Genomic DNA, 23,798 nt, shown 5'->3' on the forward strand with positions numbered 1-23,798 from the left:
ATCATGATATTGTAATCCCAGAGAGTCGGCATACTCTCTATCGATGAAATTGTTGGTAGCTCCAGAGTCTATCATGGCGTGGATCATGACGGGTCCCCTTTTTGCTGACCATAATGTGACCACGAGAAGGAACAGGACCCCGGTTGGCGGCTCTTGGATGGATTTTTTGACCGGGTTGGCGAGCCTCTCTACACCCGGTCGTTGGCTTCCCCCGCCGGCTGTGTGCCAGTCGGCTCAGACGCCTTCGTCTCCGTGGAGGACGCCGCCGCAAGACGGGCGGCAGGCTTCCCTTTGGCTGGGCACTCTCTGGCGAAGTGGCCCCCGTTCCCGCAGTACCAGCAGAGGTTTAAGCGTTGACGACGGGCCTTCTCGGCGGCATCTAGTCTGGGACGCACATTGCCCAACTGCATCGGCACCTCCTCGCCTCCTCTGGGGTATGGGGTTGGCGGTGGGGGTCTCCACACCGGACGTGGCTGAACGCTGGCGGGAGCGGGGGGTTTTGCCCCGGCTCTACTGCCCTGGCCTCGAACCCACTGTTTCCTGTTGGCAATCATGACTTCAGCCCGTAGACATTGATCAATGAGTGCCTCGAGGGTCTGGGGAGGATCCACCTTGGAGATTTCTTCCAGCATTTCAATGTTGAGACCCTCCCGGAATTGTCCCCTGAGGGCTACATCGTTCCAGCCGGTGTTGTGGGCCAGCACTCGGAACTCGGCTATATACTGAGACATAGGTCTGTCTCCTTGGAAAAGACGACGGAGTTTGTGACCGGCTGCCTCCAAATTGTCCTCGATTCCCCAAGTCTCCTTGAGGTGGTCCAAGAAGTGTTGTGCTGATCTTAGGTGTGGAGAGGTTTGGTCGAACAGTGCCGTCGCCCAGCTGGCCGCTGGCCCGTCTAGAAGACTGTAAACCCATGCCACTTTGATGTCTTCTTGGGGAAACTCGGCAGCACGGGCCTCTAGATAAGCTTGACATTGGCGACGGAAGACATGAACCTTAGAAGCTTCTCCAGTAAACTTGGTTGGCAACGCCATGGCCGGGAGACGAACTCCGCGTTCCTTCAAACCCCTTATTTCTCCATCCTGTGCATTGAGCTTATCACGGATTCGGTCCACCTCTTCCTTGTCGATGGTGTAGGTAATCGGCTGGCCGCTCGGCCCAGGTACGACTCCGGTAGACATTCTGGCCGAGGTTAATTGGTGCTTAGGGTGGCGGAGTCAAACTGTCACGACCCAGGCTGCAGAGCACCAATAACCATACACAGAGGCCAGAATCTATCTAATATCTTTATTGAAGGAATATATAAAGTTAATAAAAACAAGTGTAGAAAATAGTCCAGAATTAGACCTTTCAGGAAAGGTCAGAATTAGTCCAAAAAAGCAATGTCAAATAAGAAATATTAAGGTCCAAAGTTGTAATCCAATAACCGAAACACTCACTTTGCCAAGCAAAGTGAGGGGAGATGACAAGGTCCTTTAGTCCATGAAACTTGAGCGAGGCTAGGAAATAACTTGATACTTGAGACAAGGCTTGAACGTGGAACAAGGTAACTAAGAACAAGAACAAGGTCCGTGGAATAACTTGGTAAAATCCGTGAAACAAGGCAAGGATTGATCCTGGGAAACAAGGCAAGGTCCGTAGATAAACAAAGGCTGGGAAGCAAGGCGAAGGCTGGATAGCAAGGCAAGGCTTGAGCAGGAGCGAGGCTTGAATCGGAGCGCGCTGTCCAGACACAACTCGCTCCGTAGGCTGACGAATTGACTCCGCGAAGTTACTACGCGGGCAAAACACCTAAATAGAGTCTAACTTTCCCGCCGAAGCAGTTCTCTGGGAAACAGAACCGAAAGCTAAACTCTGAGACCAGATGTGAGACTCCCCAAAGATTCTCACGAGAAGCAGTCTTAATTGGCCACATTCTTAGCTGCAATCCTCGCACTCCTGCGCGAAGCTGATTCCAAACTTCTCTGTTGTTTACAAAACTCCCGGCGCAAGAACACGGGAGAAGTAGACTCTGGGCTTGTTTGACATACTTCTGGGAGACAACTTTCCTGCAGGTGCAAGGTTCCCAGATCTGCCTGGGAAAGATCTGGCTGAGAGGAATCCAGTTCAGACTGGGAAGGTAAAAAACCCATGTTTTCATCTTCATCAGGAATTACAATGTCCTGAGCAGGACTACAAGGCCCATGGGTCATCACACCAGGTCTGGCATCTCAAGGTATGGGCGCAGCTGGCATACAAGTTTTAATTGTGCAAATGTGCTCCTGGCCACCGCCGACACCTGGGTCTCCAGGGTGAGTGATGAATCCAAGAGCCCCCCTCCCCAAACTGCGAACCTGAGCTGTCTTTCAACTGACCAGGAGGACCTCTGTCTTGTCAGGGTTCCACTTCAGCTTATTACCTACAGGTCCACCCTATTTATGCAACTGCATATCACTCTATGAACCTGTCCAGGCCTTAAGATCTGACAGGGAGGCCCTTCTCATGATCCCACCTCCATCGCAAACAAGGTTTGTGGGGACAAGGGAGAGGGCCTTCTTGGTAATGGCCCCAGCAGCTCTGGAACACCCTCCCAAGGGAGATCAGGCAAGGCCCTACACTATTTATTTATTTAATTTTTTATTTATTACATCACTTCTACCCCGCCCTTCTCACCCATCAGGGGACTCAGGGCAGCTTACAATATAAGCATTCATATCAAAAAACAGTTTTCATCAAATTTAAAAATCCATCAAGATTAAAAATTACAATAAAATTAAGAATATACATTAAAAATATACATAATTATACATTTAAATATACATTTAAGGCGCTTTCCATGTCCAGGTGGGGTCTGTCAGTAGGTCATATATTCATATCTCATTTTTGCTGCTACTCATGCTCAAATGCCTGGTCCCATAATCACGTTTTTGTTCTCTTTCGGAAAGACAGGAGGGAGGGAGCCTGCCTGACTTCAATGGGGAGGGCGTTCCATAGGCAGGGAGCCACCACTGAAAAGGCCCTGTCTCTCGTCCCTGCCAGCCGCACCTGTGAGGCTGTGAGGCAAGCAGGGCCTCACCTGATGATCTTAAGCTTCGAGATGGGTCATAGCGGGAGACATGTTCAGACAGATAAGCTGGGCCGGAACCGTTTAGAGCTTTATAGGCTAAAGCTAGCACCTTGAATTGTGCTCGGAAGCTAATCGGCAGCCAGTGGAGCTGGCGTAACAGAGGAGTGGTACGCTCCCTGTACGCCGCTCCAGTTATTAACCTGGCAGCCTCCCGTTGGACTAATTGAAGCTTCCGAACAGTCTTCAAAGGCAGCCCCACTATCAACATTCCAGAAAGAACTGAAAACCTGGCTTTATAAACAGGCTTTTCATAATGGTTAAACATAAGACACATCGGTTGGAGGATTTAAATAGAATTAAATTTCTTAACTGGACTTCATTGGTTCCATCAAGCAGAGCTGTGGCTGAGATATTTTAATTGCTTTATATAATACAATCCCTGTTTATTTATTGATGATGTGTGTTAATATAAAATGTTTTAGTTTACTTTTATTGATTTGTATATTACTTTTTTTTTATTTAACTTAAATTGGTTTTTTGTTTTTTTGTTTATGTTGTATTTTTCACAATTGTTATAAGCCACTCTGAGTCCCCTTGGGGAGGTATGGGATATTAATATAAGTATTACTATTATTATTATCTTTTATATTAGTTTGCTTTTTAAAATCCTTTTTCTCCTGCTTAGTATAGATAAATAGTCTTGCTTCTTATTTATTCCAGTTTATCTTCAATCCAGTCACCCATTCAAATTCCGTTAAGTGTTTCTTAATTATCTCCATTTTCTTCATTATCTCCTTTATTGTTAGCAACGTGTCATCCACAAATTCCTTTTTTTTCTAACTTTGTTCCAATGCCTTCTAATTCATTATCTTTCCTTATTACATTAGCAAATAGTTCTATTGCCACCACAAATAAAATGGGAGACATAGGGACATCCTTGCCCTGTGCCTCTTGTTATTTTTATCTCTCTGGTGACTCCATCATTTATTATTATCCTTGTATAATTATCCAAATAAATTTGGTTCATTATATTTTTAATCGTGTTTCCTATTCCAAATTTGTTCATAATTGTTTTGATAGTTGGCCATTCCACAATGTTAAAGGCTTTGAATATATCTAATGCTAAAATCCTTGCTTTACCTTTTCCCCCTTCCATTACCTCTATTTTATTTTTTACTCTACCTATCAGGTTGGGCATTTGTCTCCCTTTTACAAACTGGCATTGATCTTGTTTTATGTATTTATACATCCAGTTACTCATCCTATTAATAATAATCGCTGTTAGGATTTTTGCATCTTAATTGATGAATGATATTGGTCTATAAGAACAGGGGCTTTCAACTCTTTTTATGTCAACTGTTTTTAGTATCATTCATTATTGCCTCCATAATTCTTGAATTTTTTCTCCATTCATTATCTATATATATAAAAGAGTGATGGCATCAGGGCAGCGGACAAAACAACAAAACTACAGGCCCCCCAACCTCGAAATTTGACAACACAACCCATCATCCATGGCTCTAGGTTGATACAACAAAAAGAAAAGAAAAATAAAGTCCTAATTACAGGGAGAGGAATAATAGTTTTTATCCAGTTGCTGCCACTTACAAGGCTAAGCTTTGCCCACTTGGTCTCCTAGCAACCTACTCAGCCCAGGGGACAGGCACAGTTAGGCCTCACTTAGGCCTCCAACAGATTATCAGATTTTAACTGGATTATATGGCAGTGTAGACTCAAGGCCCTTCCACAGAGCTATATAACCCATTTAGAATCTTATATTATCTGCTTTGAACTGGATTATCTTGACTCCACACTGCCATATAATCCACTTCAGTGTGCATTTTATCCAGCTATGTAGAAGGGGCCTCATATCATCCAGTTCTAAGCAGATAATATAACATTATCAATATACAGTAGAGTCTTACTTATCCAATATAAACAGGCCGGCAGAACATTGGATAAGTGAATATGTTGGATAATAAGAAGGGATTCAGGACAAGCCAATTAAACATCAAATTAGGTCATCATTATATAAATTAAGCACCAAAAAATCATGTTATACAACAAATTTGACAGAAAAAGTAGTTCCATGCACAGTAATGCTATGTAGTAATTACTGTATTTACAAATTTACCACCAAAATATCACAATGAATTTAAAACACTGACTACAAAAACTTTGACTACTAAAAGGCAGACTGCATTGGATAATCCAGAATATTGGATAAGTGAATGTTGGATAAGTGAGATTCTACTGTAATATGAAATAATTACTGTGACAGAATAATACAGAACAATATAATCTCTAAAACCAGGACAGTAAATAAAGAACAACACTCTGAAAGCAGGGAAATTGGAAATTCCACAAAGGAAACAATCAGGGCCAGCTAACATCTCCCAAGAAACGATTCTTCCAGAAAGGAAGCTGAGAAGGGAGTGAGGCAGTGTGTATTACCAAAGTCATTATTATTACTATTATTATTATTATTATTATTATTATTATTATTATTATTATTATTATTATTGTGTTGTGTCAACCATGAAAATGAATACAATCTGGCTCCAAGTATTCAAAAACACTAAAATCAGAATATATAAAAATTAATGTGGTATCATAAAACAGAACAATACAATCTCTAAAATCAGAACACTAAATAAAGAACAATACTCTGAAAACAGGGGAATTCCCCACAGGAAACAATCAGGGCCAGCTAACACCTCCCAACAAAGTATTCCCATCACCAAATTCTGGCAAATTCTCAGTTTTCTGAGGGCCACAGACAGTAGAAGCACATAAAATATCGCAAACAACACCACTCTGAAAACAAGGGAATTCCAGACAGGAAACTATCAGGGCCAGCTAACACCTCCCAACAAAAATTCACTCAGGGAGGAAACAGCCAGGCTTTAAAGCTGCAAGGTCATTACATGCTAATCATTTTCCCTAATTGCAGCATTCATACTTGCCTCCAACAGACAAAAAAAACCCCAGAAATATTCACAACCTTTAGGAAATAATATCCCGATTGCGCAGCGTGTTAAAGCGCTGAGCTGCTGAACTTCTGGACCAAAAGGCCACAGGTTTGAATTGGGGGAGCAGAGAGAGCCCCCACTGTTAGCCCCAGCTTCTGCCAACCCAGAAGTTTGAAAACATGCAAATGAGAGTAGATGAATAGGTACTGCTCCGGTGGGAAGGTAATGGCACTCCATGCAGTCATGCCGGCCACATGACCTTGGAGGAGTCTACGGACAATGCCAGCTCTTCGGCTTAGAAATGGAGATGAGCACCAACCCCCAGAGTCAGACACGACTAGACTTAATGTCAGGGGAAAACCTTTACCCTTTACCTTAACTACCACCAATTCCTCAATACTTTATTTCCCATACCACCATACTTCACCACAGCAACGCGTGGCCGGGCACAGCTAGTTGCATTATATAATTCTAGTAGTTTTGGAGTTATCATCGCCTTGAATGTTTACCAACATTCTAGATCCCTAGAAATACACTGGAATACTGTAGGTAGTCCCTGGAAATGTCCTTTCATTTTTCCTCCTCAGTTTTTATAGTATAGCAATAATCTGACTTTTTGACATTATGCTGATTGCTCTTCACTGGGTGGATAATAAAGGCAAGAATTCAGGGAGGGAAACATCCTTCAATTTTGTGGTTTCTTTCATTCTCTCTTCCCACCTCTGCCTTCATCTTTTTCCATTTTCATATCAGTTTGTGACTGCTTTTTAAAAATAAAAATCCACATGATAGTTTGTATTTATTTTTGTCCTCACCACCCACATTTTACAGGTGACTGTCTATTATAGGGTTTTTTTGAAAGTACAATGTGCAAAGTCGAATCATCCCTCCCCCAACAATAAAATAATCAGTTTGAACAACACACTTTCCACAACATATTGCCCTCTAGTGACTTCCAAAACCAAGTAAATGCAATAACAATAATTACAATTAGAATGTGCCATAGTATTAACTAAATTACAATTTACTTAAAACATTTCAGCAGTGTACAAACAGTACAGAACAATGGTTCAAATGCCAATATTATTAACATTATCCTTGGATTTCACAGTTCACTTAAAAATTCATATTAGAAGACCTAACCACATGTTATGTCACTCAAATTCACAAATTTAAAATAAAGAGGACAATAAAGTGACTAGAAAGCATTTAAGGTAGACCATCTGTAAATAACAGAAAACATCCCTCCTCTTACCAAGATCCCAGATACTGAGCCAAGCAAAGGTAACGTTACCCCTATGGCTACTTCTCTTTTGGTTATCTGTCAGCAGTAAATTAATAAGTGAGCAAGTATTTTCTTGGACACATAATCTCATTAAATGAGCACAGTGAAAAATACAAGCACCTTCACAGTATCCAAAGTGGCAATGCCAAAGGCTGCTTGAAATGTGAGTGGCAAGGCAGTTATAAATAGCTGAATATTGATAAAAAAAACACAAAACTCTATAGTATTTAAAAGCCTGAAATCTCTTGAAGTAATATGAAAACACATTGAATATTTTTAAAGAGCATGCTATGGTTCCTTCCTTGTCTGAGCCATGGGATAACTTTTCAAGTCTTCCCAGGCACCCAGAACTTCATCACATGAAGCTGGTATTCCACAGTTTGTTTTGCTATCTGTGTCCCTGTTCAGAAGATTTCACCACACTTTCTGACCCTATGATAATTGGATTTTGAGGGGAAAAAAGGCTTGTTGTGGAAACAAGGATTGATGATAAAGCTTCAGTTAGAACACCTTTTCCCCATGATAATTCTTTCAGGAGTGAATTTCCCTTCCAATGGGTAGATTTCTCTACTTCCTGTTGTCTAACTCCTGTTCTTAACTATGAGTCGTTTGTAAGTCAGATGTTTATACCTCAGCAACTGCCTGTAGTCTGATGTTGATTCTGACCTTTCAAGGTAATGTTTAGAAGAAGGAGAGTATATTATTGCATGCAATGGTATGTAATAATACTGTGTTATTGGGAGATGTAAGGTTTAATCATGCATTTAGCATTGATTCTGTTCTAGCCCTGAGAAGGAAGGCAAAATACAACAGCACGGAATGGAAGAAAGTTTTATTCCTTGTGAGAGAGTTTCTTGCTAGGGAAGCAATACATTTTATCTTAAGGGTTAGGATAGGCCACTTTAAATCCATTTCCCATGCTCCTGAATATCTCCAGTTTCATTTTCAGACTGGAAGCTTTTGGAGGGAAAATATTCAGTGAGGTTAATCCAGCTCCAGTGTATTTCTAGCACATTGTGCTGTCTATTATCTAAAAGTCTTTGCTGCTTTTCTTTGAAAAACCTAACAGGCCTCATCACTTGGATTGCTACCAAGACGGTGATATGGGGATGACTTTCACTCTTCCTGTCTATGACAGTTAGGTTTTAGGGGGAAGGAAGTGGTTTTGTCATCTTCATGCACTGCAGAGCTTATTAATGAAAGATCCAATTTTAATATTATGGTACCTTTTTAAAAAATATTAAATTAACACAATAACTTTCCTTTAGCTCTGCCACTATGCTATCGCCCGTTATGTTTAGTATCTGCTTTATAAACACTGTTTTCTAATTATGAATAAATCAATAAATCAAACCTTGCTTAGGGTGGTGAGAGAATAAATTAAGATCATGGAAAATGCATTAACCCTGGGCTTTCCATATGAGAGTACCATTACAAGTCACCCCCATATCTTAAAACAGTCATTACTGTGTTTTATTTAATCAGCATGACTCCATCAGTCTCATGAGAAAAACACAAGATTTTTAAGTACCAGTGCCTATTGACATAATGGCAAGGTTTAGGATATACAGTTGGCCCTTTGTATCAATGGATTCCGCATCCATTAATTCCACCATGCATAACTTAAAATAATACCAAAAGCAAACAATGATTTGCCATTTTATATAAATTACACCATCTTACTATGCAAATGTTTATAATGAGACCTGAACATTCACAGATTTATCACCAAGGGGAATCTCGGTAGGTACCAATATATCATATTCAGATTTTACTTTATAAAAAAAGATTTAAAAGGCTCTATCTTTCAGCTACTATAAAATATACCCCCAGTTAGGCTTATTTACAGCTGTGGAGCATAGTCATGGGAGCTGCTATGTACTTGGCTGTTGGTATTCAGGAAAGCTCAACAAAAGATCTAAGCTCACTGACGTTATGGAGAAAATTAGTATGTTTTGTTTTGTCAAAGCATTACTGAGTTTTTAATCATGCTTGAAAATATCTATGGAAACTCATTTTCTCCATATGTATATAACTTGTTTAGATTTTTCAAAAATTGGTGAAGCAAAGCAAATGCAGCATTATAGTAGAAATAGGAATATTTTGGATGCCCAATCCTTTCACTAGTATAATAAGAAAAATGTAGAAGAGACCATAGGAAGTGAGCCAAGAGGAGTTAATCTTTTTCTCGTGTTATTCTCAAGGAGGACAGCATAACCAAATTAGTTACATTTAAACTAATTCAAAAGCATTCTGAATTGGATCAGATTGAATCAGGTCTGAATCTAAGTAATTCAGATTTTATTAGTGATCTTGACATCAAATTGCAATTAAAGAAACCCAAAATTCCAGAATGCTATAAAAGAAGGCATTATGAAATAAATGGGAGGAGATGGGAGAGAGAGCACACTCTCCTTAGAAGTCTTGTTTATTTCATTAAGTATGGTTGCCAGTCTCAAGTGTTGTTTCACCCATGACATTAATCCTGTTATCAGCATCACCACCAATTCTGACTCAAGTTTTTCAAGGGTAGGTTTAAGTTTGATTTCCATTAGTGTATTCTTTTCTCTCCTGTTCTCCCATCTCTCTGCAATATTTGTGTGAGTTACATACAAACAAGCAACACATTGACAATATAGATTAGAGATGTAAGAAATATTTACAGCATTTTTGTTCTCATCAAGACAATCTGTCAAGGAATCACTAGCCTCTGTGATAGTTCCCACCTCAAGGGTGAAAATAAGACAGCAAAGAAGAACTGACCAACTGATACTCAGTCCTTCTAGTTTTGAAATGTTCATGAAAGAAAGGCAGCATTTATTTTAGGTTCTGGAGAAATGTACAGTTGCAAGCATTGTACAAAAAAGTACTGTAAATATAAACACCTGTCAAAATGTCATGCTATCTTTTAGGTGAGGATGAAAGAAGCAAGACTTTGTGTCGTTATCACAGCTATTTATCACAGGGCGGAAAAGCAACACCAGTATTAGGAAAATTTAAAAATATTACAAAAATAAATAGATGTCACAAATACCCATGAAACTCCCTGTCTGTAGTTTGTCAATGATAATCCTCTCTAAAGATGGTACCTTATCTCTGTATTACATACATTTATATGACAATGTTTTTAAAACTGTTATCATTGTTACTTGTCTTTAAGCCATTTTCAACTTATGGCAACCATTTCATAGAGGTATCTTGAGAAGTTGTGTTTGTGGGGTTGCCTTTGCCCAAGGTCACCAAGGAGTTTCCATGGTGAGCATGGATTTGAACCCAGGTTTCCAGAGTTGTATTAAAAACTCAAACCAATATACTATGGGACCTTCCAGACATGGCAGAAACCCATGAGAAAGCAGGTTAAAATAACCTGCTTCCTCACAGGTTTCTGTCCCCACCCCAATCTGAGGGATGGCTATGTGCCATCCCGGGTCAACTAAAGGAAATCGCTCCTCTGTCTCCCCTCCTCCCCCTCCGATGGGCCATTTTCACACATCAGCAGTACTGTGCAAATGAACCTGTGCTGCTGGCAGGCATCTCCTGCAAGTTTTTATTTAAAGAAATGGGGAGGCTGGAGGGGAGGTGGTGAGCGCCTTCCTGCTCCTTTGCACTCCAGAAGTCTGGAGTACCAGGGTAGCTGTGGGGATTGACTGCAAAAGCAGTCCCTGGAGTCAGTTCCCACAAGCTCTGCACCTAGAAAGATCTGTACAAAGGCCTGGATCTTTTGTACAAAGGCTTAAGGTCCAGATCTTTCCAGGTATCAAATTAATGTGGAACAAACTGGGAAAACCTCATTTTCTTCAGATTAATTTGCTTTGATCTGAGGGGTTGCATGAACACATCAGGTAAATGTGTGATAGGTCCCACGTTTTGGGCCTGTATGTTGGCTGTCATTTGAACTGTGCATTAAACTGCTAGTACCATATATATAAAGTTTACCTGTCTGGACTTAATTTCTTCTTTCAAGGTTACCCTTTCTGCATATTTCTTTAATTTATGTTGGGTAGGGGGAAATCATGGCTTTTGGAGTTTTCCAATGTAAATCAACTGGATGTGTGCCTATTCAGATTTTTTAAATTGGAGTTCAGACTTGGATGCAAATCAGTATGAACAGAATTGAAGCCCAATCCAAATCACTTAATCAGATTAGATTGGTTTAGTTGCTGGAGGTACATTTATTCATATTTTTAGCTCTTTCCCCAAAAGCTGAACATTTGAAAGGGACAAAGTTAACAGCTGAATTTTACAGTCATAGTATTTGAAGGAATCCTTCGACCGCGATGACATGAGGTTGGGCCACATAGTCCAATTGCATGCCTGTGGAGGAATCTACTCCTAAAGTAACCATGGAAGATAACAATCTCACTCTGAACAAGTGCAAGTAAATGCGATGTCATGAAATACATGCAACATAAATAAATGTTAATAGAAACATAGAGGGGTAGATGGCATGATCTCAGAATGTGCACAGCTGCTGAAGTTTAGGGTGTGTGGGAAGCAGTGCCAACATCACTCCAAAGGACTAAGAGCTGAACCTATGAGCATTTATGATGACTAGCTAAATGTAGTCAAGTTATTGGGGAATTTCCCCCTTTATTTTCATTTCCTTAGATCCTTTTAGTGAATTAAGAGATTCTCGTTTTCTGTAACCTTAAGGGAGGTGATTGTACTTTTACACATTGCAGTTGCTTGTAACATCTGGCAACATTGTACCAAATATATTTTCTTTTCATTCCATAAAATAACATTTTGAAACCTGTGTTGATGATCATGTCATTGAGAGGAAATCTGTTGACAAAGACTGCAACTACATAGAATTATGCAGTGTGACACTACTTTAACTGCATTGGCTCAATGCTATGGAATTCTGAGTTTTCTAATTTGGTGAGGCATCAGTACTCTTTGGCAAAGAATGCTAAAGGACTTGCAAAACTACAGCTCCCAGGACTCCCTGTCATTGAGAAATAGCAATTAAAATGGTGGCAATCTGCATTACATCTAAATATAGTCTTCCCTCCAACTGTTTCTCTCTGATGTCTGAGTGATAGGGGTTCAGGTCATAGCAGATCTGAGAGTGCCTAGCTTTTAAACTCATCGACTGGGCAAGGTAAAATATTAAACAACAATGTGCAGCTTTATTTCATGTAAAAGTCACTGAATGTGAGAGGCAGACATTTAAGATCCAGTTTAACCACAATCTTTGTAAGATTTTAGCCTCATATTTTAGCTCTGTTGGATCAGACCACAGCAAAACTGGTTTCATAGGAATGGTACAAAATAGTGATTATTCAAAAGCTTTTTCACACTACACAGTTATGGCTGCATAATTTTCCCACCATGAGTCCATACAATGGAATTCTGGTGGTTGTAGCTGAATGAGGCACTATTGGAGCTCTTTGGGAGATAATGTGATTGCCTTTCCCTAAGCTGCAAATCCCAAGGTTACATAAGATGTTTTCATGGCAGTTAACAGGATGTGCAGATTTAGCCCCAGTCACCCAATGAGCTGGCTAACTCCCATCAGACAATGCCAGTGCGACAGCACGGGAAGGCTCCCGTGTTACCGTTAGACTCAATAGGGCGTAGCCCCACGCTCCATGGGCACTCATGCTTTCCCCATCTGGAGCTGGGCGATGCAGGGCATGGGGCACTGGATTCCCAACCCCTCCCCCCCAAAAGCAAAGTGATGCCAGCGGCTGTGTGGCAAGGTTGTTAGTGCTGTTACTATGTAGAGTGAAAGGGATCCAAAATGCAGGTATGTAGAACATACTTAAATCTCAATATAGTAATAGGTTAAATCCCTATAATTCAGGAGTTAATTGATGTGAAGATAGAATGACACAGAAGGTATAGGTTGGGGAACTGATGTCATAGCTAAGCATAATTTAAAGCATATTCTTGTATACAAATCAGCCCATCTTTGTTATCAGCATTCCATATAATCAGTTATAATCCTTGCTGCCCATTTTCTACAATATCGTGAAATTTAATTTAAATAAATGTATAAATAGGCACCTATTTTTTAAAAACAGCTTCTCTTAACAAGCAGATTTTGTTTGCATCTTGACCTGATGTACAGATTTCAGTTGCAAAATTTGACATAAAATATGCACCGCAAAATTTTTAAAAACGCAAAATCCAAAGTTAGCTGTTCTACACTTTGAGAAGTGTAGATTGGAATACAGATGCCTTAAATTCTCATATAATGTTCAGAAAAAAATACTGCTTGACAGGTACTATAAAGCCCTTTTTCCTTTTTAAATGTGACCTTCCAGAATTTGCTAAATTATTCGCTGTCATAAAGCACAAGTCTTCCATATTCTTTCTAAAGTGCCTTCTGGGTTTAGTGTTTAAAACAGACAAACTCTGTTTGACAACTTTACTTTTCCCAGACATGCCCTCCCATAAACCCCCTTTATGACAGTCTCTGTCAGAAATATTTTGTGTCAAAATGAAATTCATTCCATTTATAAAATATCCTTTAGCACTGACCTCTGTTTGTCTCAGTTAACCTTGCACCTCTGAGTATCAAATTCTGCTCAAGGCTTACTTTTTAGTTTTTCCCTCTGATCCAAACTGAGTGAAATTAAGCTGAGCACGGTGGCCTTCCTCTTTTAGTTTATTTGCTGAACAGTCTTTAATCATGAACACACACACACACACACACACAAAACATTTTGGATTGATTAACCTTTAAAAAAATTAGTATCACTATCTACATGCACATTGGTTGAACACCATCAGTATGAGTTTGATTTCCATTATGGAAGTTTCTTTGCAAATATATCTGAACTAATTTTAATGGTTGATGGGCTTTTCTTCCATAACAGGTAACTATAGAACTACAGTCTCAAAAGCATTCAAGTAATACTTTATCTGTATAATGCACTTTATTTATATTCTGCTGAGTCCCCTCGGGTGAGAAGGGCGGGGTATAATTTTGTAAATAAATAAATAGGGTACTCAGAGCGGATTACAGCATCTATATATATAAGAGAGTGATGGAATTCGGGCACCGAGCAAAACAACAAAACTAAACACCCTCCAAACTCCAACTTTGACAACAGAATCCATTATCCACGCCTCCAGGTTGAAACAACAAAACATCGGGTCAGAACCTCCACAGGATCCACTCACCCCACACTCCTCCAAAGCAAGGGCAGGAGAGGGAATGCCCAGCTTTGCCTTTCCCCTCTATCTGTTACCCCTCCTCCCATGACGTCACTCCCCGGCCAGCCGACAACAGCTGTTCCCCGCGCGCGCCCTGCTCGCAAGCCCCGCCCCCCTGGGAGCTGGAGCCACAGCTTCTCCTTCTGGCTGCCTCCTTCCCCTCACTCGCCACCATCATCAGGATTTCTCACCAGAGCACCCTCCTCAGCTTCTTCCCCAAGTCAGGAAAAATGCCAGCCAAGCACACCAACGACGAGGAAGTCACAGGTACCTCCTCCAGGCCAACTTGAATCCCATTGAATAGCCTTGCAGCATCAAAGCCTGGCTGCTTCATACCTAGGAGATTCCATTGTCGGCCAACTTCAATACCATTGAATAGCCTTGCAGCATCAAAGCCTGGCTGCTTCATACCTAGGGGACTACATTGTCGGCCAACTTGAATACCATTGAATAGCCTTGCAGCATCAAAACCTGACTGCTTCATACTTAGGGGACTCCATTGTCGATCAACTTGAATACCATTGAATAGCCTTGCAGCATCAAAGCCTAGCTGCTTCATACCTAGGGGACTCCATTTTTGCCCAACTTGAATACCATTGAATAGCCTTGCAGCATCAAAGCCTGGCTGCTTCATACCTAGGGGACTCCGTTGTCAGCCAACTTGAATACCATTGAATAGCCTTGCAGCATCAAAGCCTGGCTGCTTCATACCTAGGGGGCTCCATTGTTGGCCAACTTGAATACCATTGAATAGCCTTGCAGCATCAAAGCCTGGCTGCTTCATACCTACGGGGAATCCTCTTTATGCCACCTTCCATGCCACAAAGAAAACCCCACTATGGACTACGCCACAGCAACGCGTGGCCGGGTACTGCTAGTTTACATACATAGGCCTTTACAATCATATACAATGAGATAGACAAACACAAAAAAGGCAGAGGCTTCTCCTTTCATTTCCGGCATCTGGAGGCAGTGCTCATCTCTGGCTCTGGGAGGTGCTTTTCTCCATTTTCAAGTCAAGGAGCCTGCATTGTCACCACCTGGTCATGTGGCCGGCAAGATTGCTTGGAGTGTCTCTTTACCTTTTCCCATCAAAGCAGTACCTATTTATCTACTCACATTTGCCTATTTTCAAACTGCTAGGTTGGTAGGTGTTGGAACCTACAGACGGGAGCTCACTCTGTCTTGCAAATTCAAACTGCCAATCTTCAGATCAGCAGTTCAGCAACACAAGGGTTTAACCAGGGGTGGGGAGGGGGGAGGGAGAAAGAGGGGAAACAATGTAAACATGTGTTACCAATGGAAAATGTTCTGAATGTTTGTATAATTTTATGTAGCACTATTTACAATAATGTAACACTATTTACAATAATTCTGAAAATAATAAACATTTTTAAGCACAAAAAATATAGTACTTTCTAAATAATATCTTTTAGAAGAGGTAGTTCAGATGTTCAGCTGTCAGTAACTGTTGCACAACTATATGTTCGATTATTTTTTAAAAAAACAATTATATGGTATTTTGTGACTATCAGAGGATATCTATGGTGGTTTTCAGTATTGGTATTGCTATCCCTTTACTGGAAGAACTTGCAGAAAGATGTTATATAATTAAAACTCAATATTTACTGTAGCAATCCTCATTTAACATAATGGGGCTCACTTTTCAGGAAGCACTATAGGCTTTATAGGAATGAATCTATATGTAAAATTGAGTACTGTAGGGATGATTTTGTGTAGGACTGCATTGTATTTGGCTTTCAAATATAATTATTTTAAATTCTTATGGCTCAATATCTTGCAGCTCTGTATACAAAAGCCTTCACCTTGAATTGGATAATTATAATTTAGGACATTATTGCATGTCTCCCAAAACAGCTTCTGCTGTGGTAAACCAGACTTACTTGAGATGGGAGCATGCCTGTCTAGACCATCTTCTTCCTGCACAAAGCATTTGTGAACATGTTTTGAGAAGACTCAAAGTGTGTTGACCTTACTGCAGTGCAGGGACATAACTCCTCTTAATCTGTGCTATCCCCATCTTCATACATGTCTCCCTTTTTATGTAAGTGCTATGTAATTTCAAGAGTTCAGAAGTTTGAAGATACACACCCCATAACTTTTTTCATTTTCACAATACTGAAACACAGATCATACTCAACTTTTCTTTAAAAATAGTTTTAAAAAGGACTTTGCAATTTAAATACTTTTCATAGTGTTTAATCATGTACTTTCAACTTTTTAGCATTTATAATGAGATTTGGGCCCCATCACACTTGAGCTTTTACTAAACTACAAGCCCCAAAATTCTTCAGGAGGCAATCACAGCATTTAAAATGGTTTAAAGTGGAAAAATGCTCAAGTGTGATGAGGCCCTAAACACATGTATGAGTGAAAGTTTTGCAAAAAAATTTCCTTGCATGAAAAGGAAGTGTTCAATTAATAGAGAGAATTCATGTTAGAGGTTTAGTGTAGGCAGGGACCACCATAGTTCCTTTATTTATTTAATTTTTAAGGAAGGTGAAAAGGTTAAACCTTTGCTCTGCTGCTAAGAAGGACAACACAGTCATGCCTATAATGGACATCGTAGCCATCTCCCAAAACCCATGGTTGAAGCAAATTCCCAATATCATGTTACTGAACCCACTTTCTAAAGTTCTTTGAACATGTGTTAAGAAGCCAAAAGACAGAGAAAGGTAGGGGAAAACCATTTCCATTTAATATAAGTTTAACATGACTTGAATATTGGTTTAGTTTAGGATGATGGCATGTGTTAGTTTTAAATATTTATAATTTATAATTTTTGTCTAGGGAGCCCTCAATGTTTCTTACAGACTTGAGTGATAATCCTCTTAAACGGATTGAAAGGATATGGTAAGAAAATGTGATACCAGAAATATACCTGTTTGGCACATATAGTCTCATATTTGAAATGTAATAATCCTGTGGTCTCCTAAATTTCAACAGTCTATTTTTATTAGTAAGTTTCAACTTTCTAGTGTTTCTGCCAACAGATCAGTGGCAGAACACATGTTTTGCATAGAGAATGTCCCAGGTTCAATTCCTAACAGCTCAAGGTAGGACAAGGGAAAAAAATCAGCTGAATCCCAGGACAGCTTATAAATATCAACATTACTGACCCAGATAGATTTAACCAAAAGCAGTGTTTTATGTCTCTATAGCCCATCCTCCCTAACATTCAAATCCTACACAATAATTTTGAGTCACAATAATCGACCTCCAACTTGATGATAATGATTATTGTCATCACTACCACCATCATCACCATTGTTATCCCAATGAGTATAGCAGATCAGCTCTGTGGTTTAGAGAGTTGTTATTTCTGACTTGGATGCGTATCCAATACACTTATGATTCTGATACTCCAATTGTTCCAGTGATTTCAGCCTTCTATACAACAAACATTGTTGAATGAAGAATTGCCAAAGACAATACAATTTGCACAGCAGGATCTGAGATTCTCTGGTGTGCAGCATGACAGTTACTAGCTCAGTTCTCGGTATAAGCTATTCCTCTGGACAATACAGACAGAAAGATCCTCAATTCCCCATCATATCTGTGCAATTCATATAGTATTTCTAGTTTTACTCTGTTTATAACAAGGATCTATAGACTCAAAAGAAAACACAAGGGTGTAACTGTAAAGGTGTTCACTTTTACACTGGGTACATAAAGTCAAGAATGGCATTTCTGCCCACTACCTGTGGCCTTAGAAAGAAATCAGGCAGCTAAATGTATCTTGCTAGCTCTAGGATTTGAAAGTTACATTTCTGATTATTTCTATAGGGATATATGGTATCTATATCAAACATAATATATTGTAATATCAGAACAATATGAAGTTAAGGTAAAAAATAGGTGAAAATAATAAGAATGCATTTTTAAAGTTAAAATACTTATTTATTTCTCACATTTATATCCCGCCCTTCTCACCCGAAGGGACTGAGGGCAGCTTACCTTTATTGTTTCAGGAAATCTGTTTTGGGAGAGGAAACAAGGCACAAAAAGAATACCTGAATTTCAGTAGAAGAGATTAAAAAAAAACAGGCATGTTTACTATATATCTCTTGAACTAATCACTTCATATATGCATTGAGAGCACTTTTAATCCAAAAACTACAACATGGGAAATGGCCTTTGGAAATGGCATCCCCATGGGTATTAAAATGTGAATATATGGAGCTTATATTCATGAATGACTTCAGTTACCTAAAATAAGACTTTTAAAAATCTTTGTTGTTTGTTGTTTATTTGTTCAGTCGCTTCAGACTTTTCATGATCTCATGGACCAGCCCACACCAGAGCTCCCTGTCAGCCTTCACCACCCCCAGCTCCTTCAAGGTAAAGCCAGTTATTTCAAGGATACCATCCATCCACTGTGCCCTTCACCGTCCCCTATTCCTTTTTCCTTCCATTTTCCCCAGCATGATGTTCTTCTCCAAGCTTTCCTATCTTCTCATTATGTGGCCAAAGTACTTCATATTTGCCTCTAATATCCTTCCCTCCAGTAAGCAGTTGGGCATTATTTCCTGGAATATGGACTGGTTGGATCTTCTTCCGGTCCAAGGCACTCTCAGATTTTTTTCTCCAACACCACAGTTGAAAAGCGTCTATCTTCCTCAGCCTTCCTTATGGTTCAGCTCTTGCATCCATAGGTTGCTAGAGGAAATACCATTGCTTTAGCTATGCAGACCTTTGTTGTCAGTGTGATGTCTCTAATCTTCACTATTTTATCAAGATTGATCATTGCTCTCCTCCCAAGAAGTAAACGTCTTCTGATTTCCTGGCTGCAGTCTGCATCTGCAGTAATCCTCACTCCTAGAAATACAAAGTCTATCACTGCTTCGACATTTTTCCCCTCTATTTGCCAGTTATCAATCAGTTTGGTTACCATAATCTTGGCTTTTTTATGTTTAACTGCAACCCAGCTTTTTGCACTTTCTTCTTTCACCTTAGTTTAAGGCTCCTCAGCTCCCCATCGCTTTCAGCCATCTAAGTGGTATCATCTGCATATCAAGCCCCACATGTCACATAATGTGTTCTGCATACAAGTTGAATAGGTAGGGTGAGAGTATGCAGCCCTTCCTTACTCCTTTCCCAATCTTGAACCAGTCTGTTGTTCTGTGGTCTGTTCTTACTGTTTTTCTTGGTTGTTATACAGATTCCTCAAGAGACAGACAAGGTGACTTGGTATCCCCATACCACCAAGAACTTATACTGAATGATTATCCTTCATGTATAACCAGACACAAGCAAATCCTCAACAAATTCAATTTCCTGCAAATATTTATTCAACTTTGCATATAATTCACCTCTATTCTGGTCTGTTCCTAATTTATACTTATATATACTGTATATATACTAGCTGTACCCAGCTACGCATTGCAATGTTAATTATACTTTAGAAACACTAATGAAATGTTTACTAATGATGCTTTAGAAACAAAACACTGGTGCACCATAATTTTGTAATGACTTTTGAAACATTTTTAATTTATCACACAGCCCGTGTGTGTGTGTGTGTGTGTGTGTGTGTGTGTGTGAGAGAGAGAGAGAGAGAGAGAGAGAGAGAGAGAGAGGAAAACATTTGCAATTTATCCCGTGGGAGTCGGAAAAAGGGTTGCATAAGCTAGAAGTGGGACTAGAAAATTTTAATGAGCAATTCATACCTCAATGAATGATGGATCTCTGAAATATCTTGCCGTTTATAGATTGCCCCATGAATCCTAGTACTGCCTGAACACTTAGCTTGTAACTTAACATCTGGATAAGAAAACTGTCAGTTGGCATAGGTTTTCAGACATCTAAAATGTCCACACATGATAACAGAGATGGTATTAGAAGTGATCTTAGAACAATAGGTATGTGTCATATAAAGCATGAGCTAGCTGCCAGGGGTAATTTTCAGATGGCAATTAGTTGGATGCGTCTGGAATATTTTGCTCATTTTGATAAAATAATATGAGAATTCACATGTAATGCAGAATGATTTATGACACACTGTCAGGAAGTCACTTCTATAATTTCTTCTTGAAACAGCCTAAGGCAACAATTTTCTTTTGAATTATTCCCAAAGAAAAGATATGGCATCTTTTGATGCCTTTTGAGGTGGTGTGGGTTTAGAGCATAGGAAAAGGTTTTGTTTTAATCTGAAATTTGCTAGATCTTCTGCAGCCCATCCCTTTGTAGAATTGCCACTGACACTCTCCTTTTCCCCAACCTTCCCTCATAGCGCACCCATTTTACCAATAAATGGTTGATGATGACTGAATCAAATTATGAAATGGGCAGGGCTTGTCCATAACCTTGTTGCTGACAGTTTGGGAAATATAAGAGATTACACAGAATCTCATATAATGCAAAATGAGTTATGACAAGTTGTAACTTCTATCATTTCTTCTTTAAACAGCCCACAATAACAATATTCTCTTGAATTATTCCCAAATAAAAGATATGGCACCGTTTGATATCCTTTTCAAGAACCATAGTATCCTGAATAAAAATCAATGCATTTCAACTGCTTAATGTAAATGAGAGGGAGAGCTGAGACATTTGCAATTCATGATTGCATCATACATGTTTGCAAAGGGATTGGCAAAAGGGATTGCTGCAGTTCACGTTACAATATGTTCTACTAGTTTATGGAGCCATGCTCTATTGAGTTATGCCATTGATTCATATTATAGAATTTAACTGGAAGTGGCTCATCCCCCAACAGTGCTAGAAATGTGAACTTCTATAAATATGGCAGTACACATCACCTTTTATTGTGACAGGAAAAGGCAACAGTACATCATGGGAAAAATAAATGAGTCTATACCAGGTCTTCCTAAACCGATGATACCTTTTCACCTGAAAAACAAAAATGAATTTATTTTAAAATAATTCTTTGGTGTACATATAATTTTACCATTTATTAAAGAATAAGGCAAATTTGCATACTAATAAGATGAATGTGCTTGTTTGTTTTTACATAAAGAATTTAATATTTGCTGAATATTTGATACTGCAGGACATGGAGCATCAATATTTTTCATGCCATGTTAGATGCTTAGTTTCCTCTGTTAACTCTCCTTTTTTCACCTACTTTTATGTAAATGCTGAAAACAACCACTAGGTGGCAAGCTACACACATTTTTGTGACCCCCCAGATTCAATTAGAGGACCCCACATGTAGTTGAGACCCACAGTTTAAGATGCTTTGGTCTGCACCTTCTATTTGACTTAAGTACATATTTCTCTTTATTGCAATGCCCCAGAAATTTCAGTCTGCTCCATCTGTGTGATATAACCGTGTTAAATTTCTGGTAGAATAACCACCAATTGCATACGCATAAACACTAGTATCCTCACATTCTACCTGAAATCAATTTTGAAGTGTAATCCTACATCCATGAAATGATAAACTTGATTGATCAATGATTGATTAAATGATTGGGTAGTTGAATATTCTATATTTCTCGTAGTGCAGAACCCAAGATAATTTACAACATTATTGAAAACAAAATATATTTATAAACAATCAGTTATAACATAGTTTACCATGATATAATCCCCCCCCCAAAAAAAATTAACAGTCTTCTTTCTTAACAATTGCATGAAATTAGATATATTAGAGATGTTCTTATTTCAAGCTTTGAGATACTATGATACAGCAACATCGACAATATTTAGGCAGCCTAAGGATTTCAAGTTTTTCCTCTGCCCTAAGACATGTTGTGCCAAACGTGCCCTCTAATTTCCACAGAAAAAGATTTACATTTTTTCCTGCCTCCTTAATAGATTGATTAGAAATTCCTTTGAAAATCTTTTGAATTTCATTTGAAGTATTATCAACACAAGATAGTTGCATCCCTATTTTTTTTACCATTTTTATTTTTTGACATTTTTTCACTCAAACAAGCGCTTTTTTATCAAATTGAATGTGAATAGTTAAAAAAAATTAAGAACTTTCAACAGAACACTACACCTAACCCCAAAAAGTCAAAAACATGGTACTATACAAAAGAATGATGTTGTTCAATCTAAGACATTAATCTTGCAGCTAAGCCAAAATATCTTATTAACTCAGATAGAGGTTCAGTTTATGTATATGCAATAGGAAGGGGGGAGGAGAGAACCAAACTGCTAGGGTGATGATGTCGACTAAGCATTCATATAACCTGATTTCCTAAAAGTAACAGCCTTTCATATCCAGCACAAGATATTAACAGATGTATATCAGGAGCTCTGGTGAGACTGTCTCTTTGAATATTTCCAGTATTTATCTGTTGTTGACATTTTCTACACATTTTCTTGCAAAATCCATTAGCCTGCTGTGTTATCAGGGGAAAATATTCTGTCTGTATTGAAAAAAAGATCACAATATTAAGATAGATATCATTGTAGTGAACGCATTAAAAAAATGAAAAATGTGACAGTAAAGGGGATTGCCTGCTTGGAATTGGCATCTCTTGGAGACTTTGCACAGTAGGTCCATAAATGTTTAAGTAGCTTGTTTAATGAAAAATATATTCCAAACTGTATAGAGGTTCTCCAATGTAAGAAGTTCCATAGGCATGGTGTAAGATTATCTTGTTTATCATCTCTCCACTTTCATCCATCTATCCCTGCCTGCAAGAAATTAAGCAAAAAAAATCCTCCATTGTCATATCTGCCAATTCATGGGTGATTAAAGCTTAACATGTTATTGCTACTTTAAAATATGAGTTTATCCAAACTACAGTTGCTCATACTGACTAATAAAATGAAAGATTCAATTTTCATTAAATGAGGACAATCTCTGTCTTTGGTTTTCTTGTTGTCAAAACCAGTTCCACAATTATGGTGAGCACACAATAGATTTTTAGGTTTCATGTGAATGCATCAAACTGTTAATTAATCCATTTATATTTTAATGCCAAAGATACTTGTCTGTGAGTTCTTCTGCTTCATGTAGTCAAACAACCTTGGAAATGATAGTTTCACAAGATTGAGTGGGTGCCACACTTGCTACTCTAGTCCAAACAGCAACCTATTTTGGAATGGCAGTATTAGTCATTACAAAATTTTGCAAATATAAACCACACTAAATTCCTTTGATGTATATATGATTAGATCCTCTGCTGTAAGGATACTTTCTACTTGCAGACAATCACCACAGAGTCCACCACAGCTTTCTTTACAACAAGAAGAGAAAAAAATCTGTTGCCTTCACAGTTCCATACTCTCTGGTATAGCTTTAAATGGAATAAAGAGAATGAAGGAAGATTCCATGGACATTTTAGTAAGAACGTCCTAAAATTGGGCCTATCTTTGTGGCTTTATA

This window comes from Anolis carolinensis, chromosome 1 (genome assembly GCF_035594765.1).
Source record: "Anolis carolinensis isolate JA03-04 chromosome 1, rAnoCar3.1.pri, whole genome shotgun sequence".
NCBI classification, from domain to species: Eukaryota; Metazoa; Chordata; class Lepidosauria; order Squamata; family Dactyloidae; genus Anolis; species Anolis carolinensis.